At 35.5% G+C, this 13,325-nt stretch overlaps 1 long non-coding RNA gene across 1 annotated transcript in view; it reads right to left on the bottom strand.

Annotated features, from left to right (window-relative positions):
- LOC143258208 (uncharacterized) overlaps positions 1–13,325 on the bottom strand; it is a 309,532-nt gene that overhangs the window by 176,634 nt on the left and 119,573 nt on the right. The gene's annotated exons all lie outside the window — the stretch shown is intronic.

Here is a 13,325-nt window from a genome sequence, read left to right as displayed (position 1 = left end):
TTACAATTCGGGCATGCTAGCACGCTTTCGATCGTACCTGATCCAAGTCAATTACAATATCTGAAAAGTTCTAATCGACTCGCCATTAATAACATCACTGAAAATGACTGTACTTATCTGGAGTGTTAAACAAACAACGTAAGAATAATTACTTGAAATACATTCACAGAAAAAGAGTCGTAACAAACAAACAAAAAATGAAAATGTTACATCACGCAATAATCCCTTATTACGAGCAGAATAAATCACAAAGTTAGCTATATACAGGGTGGCCCGTAAGTCCCTACCCATCCATATGTTATTATGTTATATTCAATTACGCATGTATTATAAATTTGTTTCTTTTTTACAGAGAAATATGGCCGATGTAAGCCCATTTACCCTTGAAGAGTGTATTGTGCATGATATCATGCAGCGAGAATGAGGGACAGCACACAGATACACTGGATGCATAAGATATATGGATGGGTAAAGACCTACGGGCCACCCTGTATATACTGAGCGTCATTAAAAACGCAACAAGTAATACAACGAGTTGTTTCATACAGGTTGAGTAATAACGGTGCAAACACGCCTGGGTTTCAATCATGAGTGTTTTATGAAAACAATTCAATAGTTCAGATCATTTTAGACAGCGTGATCATGTGTCAGTATTTAAACCGGTCAAAACTGACCCGTCCCTTGCTGTTGTACACAATGTGAGGGCATGGAAAAAAACTTTTGTTGCGCAGTACATACTGTTCCTTCAGCCTATAAAATGCCTGGTTTTTAAAGTTTAATTTCACCACAAAGAAAGATGTCACGGCTGACGCAAGAAAGTAGAGATCAGGCGGTTAATGACAGGGAAGACACCAGCCAGGGTCGCGGCACACTTTGTGGCGCACCTTCATGCACGTCCGCACACGGCATGGGTGTGTACAAATTGTTTGAATGAGAATGTGCTGGACTGGCCTTCATGTTCGCCCGACATGAATCCCCTTGAGCGTCTCTGGAACATTCTGGATCAGCGCATCAGTCATCGGGATCCTGCCCCCCCCCCCCCGCGCTCTCGCTGAACTACGTGCAGCACTTCTGGGTGAGTGGGACATCATCCCCCAGAGGCATATGACAATCTGGTGACATCTATCCACGCAGGATCCAGGCTCTTCTGGAGCGAATAGAGGACATACCCGTTATTAGTGTTCTGGACGTTGAAATCCTGATTAAATTGTTTATGTGCAGTTTCTAATCAAATTTCAATATTGTGTGGTGCAACGATGTGATGGTTTCATGACATGTACATTTAAAACTAGCGTATTAAAATTGTTTAACTGTCTGTACGTCGTTACGTTTTTAAATGCCTCTCAGTATAGGTACACAAACATAATAACCCAAGGCGATGCGAAGTCGAATGGGGTAAAAAAAACAACCAAAGCCTCCTATCGTTTTTTCGTGATCCAAAACTAGCTTCAACAAACTAATTGTATTAAAATTACTCATAATGTGAAACAAACATTCTAGTAAGACTTATTCAACAGACTAAGAAACACAGTTAAAACAACTGTTATGGTGTAACCGCCTCTTTTGTTTTTGACAAATTGGCGAAGCATAATAATAAATTATACGTTTCATACGATATTGGGGTTAGGCCTACTAGAATTTTAACACTGCAGTTTTTGTCTAGTTCCGGAATTTATTCTGTAATATGTTAAAAAAATCTTTATTTTGTTGTATAGAGTTGTTAGTATATCTAGTCCGCAGACTGCAAGGTTAAAGTCCAGGTTTTAAGTCCTAACAGTAATGTGAATTTCCTATCAGAACAAGCAACCTGTTCAGATAAAAATTGGAAATCAATCCAGCAAATAGTATATAGTTATTAAATATAATTATGTTACCTTCTTTCTCGTCAAAGGTACAATACATCGTTTCTTCAGTTAGATACCCTCAGAGTTAACGGTATTTCGGCCATAAATCCAATAACATCTCAGAAGTTAGAACAGCTGAGGAGATTTAGTAAATTCCTAAATTCATGTATTCAGCTAAAAATATGAAGCAATCAATCTAGTTTACAAAACATGAAGCAATTAATCTAGTTTACAAAACAAGAGTATGATAACACAAAATAAAATAAATATATAAAAATTTTAACCAATACTTTCCAAGCATTAGAAACCACTAGGCCTAAAATGTATGATACAAATCAGGTACACTGCATATTTAGTTTTGTTTTTTTTTAATTTCTCTTAATTTGTCCATTTCCAAGGGCAGATTAAGAGAAGTTTGACTAAAAAATATACTAAACACTGTAGTTTATGTGATTTTTACAACATTAAAGAAAGAAAAAAGCATGTTTCACTTACGGCATAATTGATTGAGTGAATTAGAGAAGCATTTTTCCTGTCCATGAAAGGCCTACACCTTTCGTTGCAGCAGGCTATTAATGTAAGATCATGAAATTTTCCTCACCATTTCCTTAACTGGAATATCTTCCCCACACTTTCTACATTTATTCCCGACCCAAACATTATTGTCACCAGCAGCAGTTTTAGAACTAGAGTGTAGAAATCTCCCGCTAAAAAACTTCGAATATCCATATTATTAACTTACTCTTTACAGCAAATAAACACGGAACATATGCAGTGTGGCTGCTATTCCACTGACGGTACGTGCGTAGGAGAATTGGATTGCTGAAATTTACCGAAGGGAAATAGGTCACCACTATCAGAAGTGTAGGTGTGCTTAGAGACTGCGGTAAAGAATTCTGTCATTAGATTGTTCAAGCTCTCCATTTTAAAATTTGCTTATTTTTATGACAATTCGAATAACTATTTTGGTAGGCTTAATCTCTTCTAACCTCTTATACATGCCGCCTAAGTTACTTGTCTCTGTCCCGCCCTCTCTTCCAATAGCACAGCGATAACTCTTAAAACCAGTAAATAGTTACTGTTTTTAACTTTGTTCTTATACAAATGTTTATACACGTATCAACGTACTACTTATTTCTGTGATTTCTTTACTAGTGGAAATTTCTGAGAAACGTACACTACTTTCTTGACTGTGTTGTTGAAAAGGAAATTCGGTTTTGTTTTTTTTAAAATCCTTAACGAGTTTAACTCTTCATCTCGTCTTGGTTTGTAGTAAATTTTCTTAATTTGCAAAAAAAAAGGGACGATCTTGAGCCAATGAAAATACAAAAAAAAAAAAAGGATTACCATTATTGTAATTTATAGTTTATGTGTTCATAAATTGTTTGTTTTTCTGCTTACGGGTGTGTGTTATGTTTCACGCGGTTTAACATTCTTCTTTGGAAAATAATTGGTGGAATTTACATGTATCATACCACACTTACATATTTAATATCTATGTTAAGCTTGTGGAATAGTTACCTTTCTAGATTTTTAGATAGATGTATGTTATGCGCATTCTTTATTTAGCTGACAGTCTATGAATAACGATTACTCGAGATTTTCTTCAGTTAATTATATTTTATGAGAAACTGACTGGTATTTTCAGTTCAAACCCATTTTCTGAAAAATTTTCCGAGACAAACACATGAGAATGAGAGCAAGTTAGGCCCAGTGATATAGGTTTAGATAAGGAGGCTACCGACCCTTCCAATAAAACGAACAAATTCTTTACGTAATATAAATACAAAAACGCTGAAAGCATAGCGCTTGTCTACCACAGCACATGAACTGTTTCTTCTGGTGGTAAGTGTTTAATCCCGCAGTTTGGGATTTCACAAAACAGATCTTTGATGGACTACACAGTATGCATCTCGAAAAGATGTCTTCTTTCTCGAATACATAGGGGAAATAAATAAAAACTTTCTCTCTCTCACACACACACACACACAAACTCAACCTAAAATAGTTGTTTGTTTGTAATTAAGCACAAAACTACTCGACTTGTAAGCCGAGAGTCAGGGGTTCAACTCCCTGTCGCACCAAACATGCTCGCTCTTTCAGCCGTGGGGGCGTTATAACGTGACGGTCAATCTCACTATTTGTTGATAAAAGAGTAGCCCAAGAGTTGGCGATAGGTAGTGATGACTATCTGCCTTCCCTTTAGCCTTACGCTGCTAAATTAGGGACGACTAGCGCAGATAGCCTTCGTGTAGTTTTGCGCGAAATTCAAAAACAAACGCAAAACTACACAATGCGCTGTATCGAGAAGGTATTCAACATTGTATGACATAATGATCTCCGGTTCCTTGTGAATGAAATGGCGCTATCACGCTGAGCTATTCGCTGGCTCTCTAACTTTTTGTTAAACAGACAACGTAGAGGGAACTTTGTCGGAGTTTTTCACTCCAGAAGCCGGTGTAACGATTTCAAATTACCCCTTGTAAATGTAACCCCCCGGTAATTTGAATTCGTTTTCATCTTACCCCCCCCCTTGATTTCAAACTACACCCTTTCCGATAGACTAGTTTTAATGGTTTCTTAAGATGCTAGACGTTTATATCGCACTCAGTGTGTGTAAATGAAATTAACATATTAATAACAATGTAAAAATTCAAATATTTATCATGTTCTATATCTCATGCTATCAATCACTCATTTTTATTTCAGTGCGCATAAAGAAATATAAAAAAAATAATATGTATAAATTACAATATATTGAATGAAGACAGTATGTAGACCTTGTGGTCTGGCGAGGACGAGCCCTTAAAATACCTTTTATCTTATATAAATCATCAATTTTAATAAAAGAAATCATAACCCTTTTGCCTATTATCATGTACTTAGATACGTACTCGATAAGCACTACAAATATTAAAAGCAATCATTATGTTTGTCATTTTGGCGTTAGAAGAGGGGGTAATTTGAAATCGATTTCATATTACCGGGGGGTAACTTGAACTCGTTACACCGGTATCCCTCAAGGAAGGGTGGTTAGCACTATTCTCTTCATAATGTATGTAAACAATATGCCACTTAAAGATCCAAATCATGGATACTCGTCACAGTTCGATGATGATATGGCAATCTGGAAAAGTGTCCTAACACCAATTAAACAATATGTGAATACTGCCAAAATATAGAATCAAAATAAACATAGCAAAAACTCACCTAGTGATGTTTACAAAGTCAACGAAACATCAAAAAGCACAATCACAGATTTAGATGAATGGAGCATTTCTCCAGACTGCTACATCTGCAAAGGTTCTAGGATTAACGTATGATTCCAAACTTACATGGATAAACCATGTAAATAACATAAAAACTAAAATTTGACGAATAAAATCTATGCTAGGAGTCTAAGTGGTAAAAACAGTGGGGCAACACCTGAAAACATCCTCAAAATACACAAAACGTATATAAGACCTGTAATAGACTATGCAACTCCAGCATGGATTAGTGTAAGCAAAGAATAATTGAAAACCTAACTACAGTCATTACAAAACACACTACTTACGACAGCACATAGAGTACCAAAAACCACCTTTTCAAAGTTTATATATAAATATTCAAACACACAAACAATACCAGATAGACTTCTACATAGTACAATAAAATATTTTAATAAAAATTGGAGAAAAAATGAACTATTATGCGAACCAGACAGGTATTGCATATATATTAGATCATTGAGATAAAATTATTAAATAATTCAAAAAATAAGGAAAATAAATAAAAATTATATATATATATTATAATAATAATTAAGTACTAAAATAAAAACAGGCTTCCTATGAGCTAGACATTAGTGAAGGAACTGATGGTGCAAAATACATGGACATTGTCCTTGAAAGGTGCCCGAGTAAATGTGGGTTACTCTGGCCCTCGTGTAGTAATTATTAATATACTAAACAGTTCACACCAACAAGGAAAAGGAAGGAGGAAGAGGTAAAATGCACCTGACCCTCCTGGGTATACACACATATATACCCAAACAACGAGAGAGAGAGAGAGAATGCGCTGTGTGCCTGCCACGTGTACCGAAACCCAGTTTTTCGCGCTATAAGTTTACAGATGTATCGTTGAGTCAATGTGTGTGTGTGTGTGTATATATATATGTAGGATGGGGGGGGGAAGCTGCAAAGCAAGCTTGCTTTTGAATAAATATTACTTTTTGTTCAAGGAACAGTATTTCCTCGTGATCCTCCTCTCGGACAATTGGTCAATTGTTCCCCCTCCCCTCCAGATTCAACATCATAGTCGCCTAATGAAAAAGATCCCAGTTCAAGTTATTCTGGTTGTGTGATTCTATGCTGGAACATTGTACATCTCTCTTGACGAGACCAGTGAAATGAGACGTTTAGAAACAGTTCACCTATTTTTATAGATCACATGTGACCGTCATGACAGTGCAGAAAATACACGATGAATAAAATTTCAACTCACTGCATGTCACAAATGAATGTAAGGAGTCCAACATGTGCCCTCATATCACACTCGATACTCTGAGTGGGTTGAAACTGCTAACTGTTTCGTCCTTCGTAAAATCATCAGTAAAACGGAATAGTTGTTGTGTTGTTGTGCTACCTGTGCTCGCCGTCCCTAATTTAGCAGTGTAAGACTAGAGGGAAGGCAGCTAGTCATCACCACCCATCGCCAACTCTTGGGCTACTCTTTTACCAACGAATAGTGGGATTGACCGTATCATTATAACGCCCCCACAGCTGAAAGGGTGAGCATGTTTGGCGCAACGGGGATGCGAACCCGCGACCCTCAGATTACGAGTCGCACGCCTTAATCACCTGGCCATGCAGGGCCAAACAGGACAGTATTTGTATTAAATTACGTCCTCTTATACATCCGCGTAAAGCTTTTATTTGTTTTTATACAATCCAGCATCGATGTATGCCAACGATACATAAACAGAACCTCTTGGTGGCTCAGCGTTAAGCTTAGCGGCTTACATCTCTAACAATTAGGTTTCGATACCCGCTGTTGGAGAGCTAAAATAGCCCATTGCGTAGTTTTTACTCATACTTGTTTGTTTATTGTTAAACATAAAACTACGCAATGGGCTATTTGAGCTCTCCAACAGCGGGTATCGAAACCTAATTGTTAGAGATTAAGCAGCGAAGCTTAACGCTGACCCACCAGGAGGCTCTGCTTATGTATCGTTGGTATACACTTACGCTGGATTGTTCCTTTTCAAGATGACTGTAATTTCTTTCTTTCTCTCTTTTGTTTCTACTTTTAGATCTGTTATTTCTAAAAATAAAATATTGCCAATAGTACAATAATTATTGACATGGTTTATCCATTGCCTGGTGTTAGAAATTATTTTCTTCTAGACGAATATTTAGTAAGCAGTACATTTAAATATCTTATTGGTGGTCTCTTGACCATTTGTTTGCTTGAAGTTAAACAACTAAGCTACACAATGAATTATCTATGCTCTGCCCACAATGTTATATGTCCGCATACGTACTGTTGTGCCACTAGGAGGCTTTCTTAAGCAAATTCAAAGCTATAGATATTTTAATGCTTGTTCGGATTTTATTGTATTGTTTATATTTTGCGATGACTTGTACTACAAATAAAATTTGTAAATAAAACATGCATGTTCTAAATATATGTAAAAATCACGATTTTTTCCCCTTAACTTTCTGTTTAAGTGTTCTGCACATGGTGCAAGTCATCTGACTAAATTGGATGTAAATATTTTGTAAAGATTAACCAATCCATATACTTAGGTAAAGGTTGGTCTATTACTGTATCAAGCTTCGCTAGAAGGACGTGTCACCTATCGTAAGAGGTGATACAGTGACCTGTAGAAGTTGGTAAGAGATGAAGGTTCATCTTCCTGGAATATGTTTGTTTTGGAATGTTTCTTGATATAGGTATTCTAATGATTATGGGATACTGCACTTGGACCTCTGTCTGATTTTACAACTTGGGTATCCAGTACTATCTACAGAACTCTTTCTCTTTTGTCATTCTCAGTTCTTTTTACCTTGGAAAACCTCTCCATCTAAGTAGCCAGAAGTCACTGAGCGAAATATACAAATGACCAGTTAAGAGTAAACATTATTGACACATATTACCTGCACGAATTTTTTTAACTTTTGTGTATTTGTACTTTCTTTTCAACGTAAAGGTAATACCCAAATAAATGATTACAAATTAACTGGTAGCGTTACCGAAATATTTGTAACACCTTACCTTACTTTTCTTTTCATAAACTTGTTTATATTTTAACATACTTTTGGTACCACACGTTAGACGAATTCAGCATGTATGCTATTATAATACAAGTTTTAATCACAGATTTTGATGTTCAGTTGCATTTTTAAGCGACAGAAATGTTTAGATTTCATTAATTATTTTAGAAGTGAACGTCTTGTAAACTTCTAATATTTCAAGGACCTTCTGTTGTTGTTATTGAGTAACTCTGGTCACATGACACTTAAAATTTAATTTAATGTGCGGTAAGATTATGCTGAACGATATACATATAGCTAGCTATGTAACATACATATTCTACAAAATTTTCGGATCGAAATTGATTTTGTGATATCGTTTTTTTTACTCATTGCGACCAATGCAAAAAACTATTTGGCTAATATATTAGAAACTAATTATGTGTATTTTCTCAGATATTAACGTATAAGATGATTTCTAATCTCATATCTGGAAATACAAACAAAATTAAAACTGTTCTGTGTACAGTGTGTATGTGTTTTTCTTATAGCAAAGTCACATCGAGCTATCTACTGAGCCCACCGAAGGGAATCGAACCCCTGATTTTAGGGTTGTAAATCCATAAACTTACCGCTGTACAAGTGGGGGCTGTTCCGTGTAAGCGTCCGTAGTGTGTGTGCTTTTCTTATAGCAAAGCCACATCAGACTATCTGCTGAGTCCACCAAGGAGAATCGAACCCCCTGATTTTAACGTCGTAAATCCGTAGACTTATCGCTGTACCAGCGGGGAGCAGTCCTTAGTCAAAGAGTTTAAATTGTGAAGCTTTTAATCTGATTATAGTCCCATTTTCAAAATGGTGACCATTCTCTTGAACTGTAACAATTACACAAGGTAACAAAATTTTTACTTTTTCTTGTTCCTGGACAGAAAGTGTTATATCCCAATTGCTTATGTTTAAAGTTAATGGAAAAGACCTATTTTTCTCTTTAAACTTTGCTTTTGTGATCTGGGAGCGTATACCGAAAATATGATGGAAGACTATATTTGGGGGCTGATACGTGAAAGTGATTTACATTACAGTCGCAAATCTCAAAAAACTACTCACTTCTAAACATTTTTGTATAACTTTAGTATAAATACATGTAAATCTTGATTCATATGTTGTTTTATTCAGACCTTATGTAACTGTAAATGTGTAAATTTGTCCGTTTTTACATAGAAAATAGCCCCCCAGTGGCACAGTGGTATGTCTGCGGACTTACACACTAAAAACCGGGTTTCGATAATCGTGGTGGGCAGAGCACAGATAGCCCATTGAGTAGCTTTGTGCTTAATTCTAAACAAACAAACAAAAAAAAACATAGAAAATAGGTTAATTTCTAAATTTCATTATTCAGGACACAAAAGCAAAGTTTGAAGGGAATAATGACCATTTTCTGTACTTTTACAACATAAGCAATTAAGAAATAACACATACTATCCAGGAACAAAATTTGTGTTACATAGTGTTATTTTCATGAGGCACACTATGTACCAAACTCTTAGAGTCGCAGACACTGAATATTGAATATACCGTTCTCGGAAAAAAAAAGGAAATGGGAAATCGAAGATCAAATATTCTTTTAATAAAATATTTACGACATGATTGACAAGAAGCTTCAGTATTATTTCAAAAATTAACATTAATCTATTAAGGCTTTTCTGTAATTTCTCTTTCAGCAAAATTTAAAAAATCGTGAGATTAAAGTGCATTCTGTGGACATTGGTGGTTACATGCTTTTGATGTGTAATTTTCAATCGTTTATCTTCAAGGACAACTTATTGTCCTTTGATATTGGTAACTAGAACCATCATGGAGAAATTTGTGAGTTTGAATTACATTCTATGAACACTGGTATTTTTATCTGCCTGAAGGGCTTCTTTCCAAACAACCGTCTTCAAAGACAACTTAGCTTTGTTACTAGTAATTGGAACCCTCATGGAGAAGGTCATGAGATTGAAGTGCATTTTGTGGACATTTGTAGTTTCAACCATCTGATGTGTATCTTTTCAATAAATTAATTTCAAGATCAACTTAGCTTCAATATTGGTAATTAGAACTCTCATGGATAAGTTTGTGACATTGAAGTACATTCTACGGATACTGGTGTTTTGATCTGTGTGATGGGCATATTTTCAATCAGTCATCTTCAACGACAACTTAGCATTGCTACTGGTGAGGGCAACCTTCAAAGAACGAGGAAAATCCAATATTTCTGTTTTATGAGTGGCAAGAAGAAATGCAGTAGATTGATTGGCTTCTATGTTTGTTTGTTTTTTGTTGTTGTTGTTTTGTTTTATGGAGCTAACGGAGAAGGAAAGTTGTTTGCAGTAATAAAGAAGAAACCGATAACGCCAGAATTATCAGGATCTTTCAACTGTTTGAGAAAGACGAATTTGATCCTGGTGGCAACTTGGAACCAATCGAAAGTTTTTGTTTTTTCTTTGTTCAGTATACTCTATTTCATACTTTTAACAATGTGAATAGGTTAAGATGGAAACTTTTCAAAACCAAAAATGTGGAAACCGGAAATTTACCTCAGGAGAACTCAAACCCAACAATCAAAAGTTAACATAATAGTTAAAAGAAATTAAGGCTACAGAAGACGAAGATCGCTTATTTCACAATTCTCTGATGGAAATGGATGGAAGGTCACTACAAAAGGGGCATTTGTTGCAGAGAAATATTTAGAGGTGTCATATTTACAGACACCAATAGCGATGCCCTGGTATCCTCAACATTTCATACATAGCGCTATGCAAGTATAACTATTGCGAGAGCATTAGATCCCGATGTGTTCAGTACTGACGAATACGAAGACGGCGGACAAATTCTTAAAGTTTTTATTATGTTTGTTGAATTTCGCACAAAACTGCTCGTAGGACATGTGTACTAATTTGGAAGAGATAAACTAGAGAGAAGGCAGCTAGTTAATATTACCCATCGCCAACTCTTGGGCTACTGTTTTATAATTTAAAAAAATTGGGATTGACTGTAAGATCATCACGCCTCCAGGGCTGAAAAATGAGTATGTTCGGTGAAGGGATTAGAGCCTGTAATCCGCATGTTGCAAGTCGATCGCTCTAACCACGAGACCATGATAGGCATTGCGTAAAGAGAATGAAATAAACAAAAATAAAATCATTAATACTCAATAGACGGTGTTAAATAAAATCATTATTTCATTTTGTTTCAGAATTTCGTTCAAAGCAACACAAAGGTTATTGTCATTTAGTCATATTAATTTTGAGCTGATATAGTATATGAAAGGCAAATAATTTTTAGTAGTCCCCGCCATCTCTTTAGCTGTTCTTTTATTATCGAATAGAGGTGTTTGTCAATATTTTTACTACAGTTTGCGTGCTTGTGATAAAAGATCGCGAACCAAAAATCCCAAGATGCATAGTCATATTTTAAGGCGATTTTTGAGACTCAAGAACTAATTGGTTCCTGCTAAATAATTTTTTTAAACTCATAAACTGTTTACCAAAAGCTTACGAAAATATCAAAGCATTTAACGAGTTGTTTCTCATTATAACGAACTTCCTTACAAGTTTAAATTAAACTATTATACATCGGCGAAAGGTTTATATATATATATATTTTTTAATGGCTTGACAGTAAAAGTACTACTTGTTTCCAAAGTTACATATTTTCCAAACCGTTGAATCTGAACTTTTTAGTTTTAAACTTATTAGAATACTTCAAAGGTATAATCACCAAAAGATAGCGTTAAAAGCAATATCGAAGATAATAATTGTTAATTTCTGTTGAGGTTCGCTTGTTATCCGTACATTATTTGTTGATTTTATCTGAAAACTCGCATAAAAAAAACTCGAATATAATTACGTCTTAAATACATTATCAAGGACACAGATACTATAAACAACCTTCAGTAAGTTGAACAAACATATGTTATATCTTTATACTTCGTCAAAATTTACGAGAAGTTTGACACATAAATTATTTTCAAACCAATAAATACGTGCTTTTAGAGTCGAGTAGTTCGTTGCTGCGAAAGGCCATGGGAACCGAATGCATTCACTAACTGAACTCTGTTTTATATTATTCTTTCAGTTGCCACCAGGTGTCATCACCAGCAAAAACTCCTTGAATTAGCAGTCTGTGTTTGAAATATTATTTAAGCCAACTGGTTTATTGAAACTCAGACTATAAATATATCACGTCACTTAAATTTATATTTGGTTTTAATATTCGCGCAGAAATACACGAGAGCTATCTGTGTTAACCGTACCTAGTATTTACCTGAAAGAATAAAAGGAAGGCTGCTAGTTAACAGTATTCACTGCTACCTTTTGAGTTTTCTCAAATGAAATAGTGAGAATTGACCGTCACTCTTATAAAGCACTCGACGTCCCATGTTGCAGAGCGCAATTTTTCGGATTCGGGATACGAATCATAAGCCTCCGGAACTCACAGTCTGACATGCTAACCCATCAGACCATGCCCGGTACTATACCACGTACTGCAGTCTGAATGTTTCCCCAGCGGTAAGTCTCTAGATATTAGAAACTGGGTTTTCATACTCTCGGTGGACCCAGTACAGACAACTCGTAATGTAGCTTATTGCTTAAGCAACAAATATTTAAATGTTTCCACAAATATATATAGAGACAAAACGTGAAAATTACGCGTCTTTCAGGTAGTTTGCAATAATTAAATATACTCAAAACGATTTCAGATTATTATGCTCTGATTTCGGGTGGGTTGTAGGTGAAGAAGAACTTGAAAGGAGAATTAAAGACGACTAGCACAGGTAGCCCTGTTTGTGAAAGGTTCGACAAGAGCAGCCATTAACAGTTGACGTTTTTGATCAAAATTTTCAGAAAAAGTCGTTCAGTTTCCAGGTTCCTTGTTGAAACGGTTTGACGTCTGTCTCTGCCCTTCACATCAGTAGGAGAGGTGATAGCTGGGGTAAAGTAATAACGTGTAACAAGATAAAAACAAGATCTTTTAATGTATTTTTATGTTGTTGAAAAAGCACTCAATATAACAAGATTACTACCTAAATTTCTGAACTGCCGTCCTTAATGGTATATACGTTCTTCACATTAAAGCTTGAAGTAGCCAACAGAGAATTAGATTATATAATCCTTTATATTTTGTTCAAAAGTACCATAAACAATTTAGACGACATTAAGTTTGTCTTTTTCGTAGCAGGACAACATTTTGACAAAATATT

Source organism: Tachypleus tridentatus, chromosome 7, assembly GCF_004210375.1.
Source record: "Tachypleus tridentatus isolate NWPU-2018 chromosome 7, ASM421037v1, whole genome shotgun sequence".
Classification (NCBI taxonomy): Eukaryota; Metazoa; Arthropoda; class Merostomata; order Xiphosura; family Limulidae; genus Tachypleus; species Tachypleus tridentatus.
This window is presented reverse-complemented; position numbering and strand designations above follow the sequence as displayed.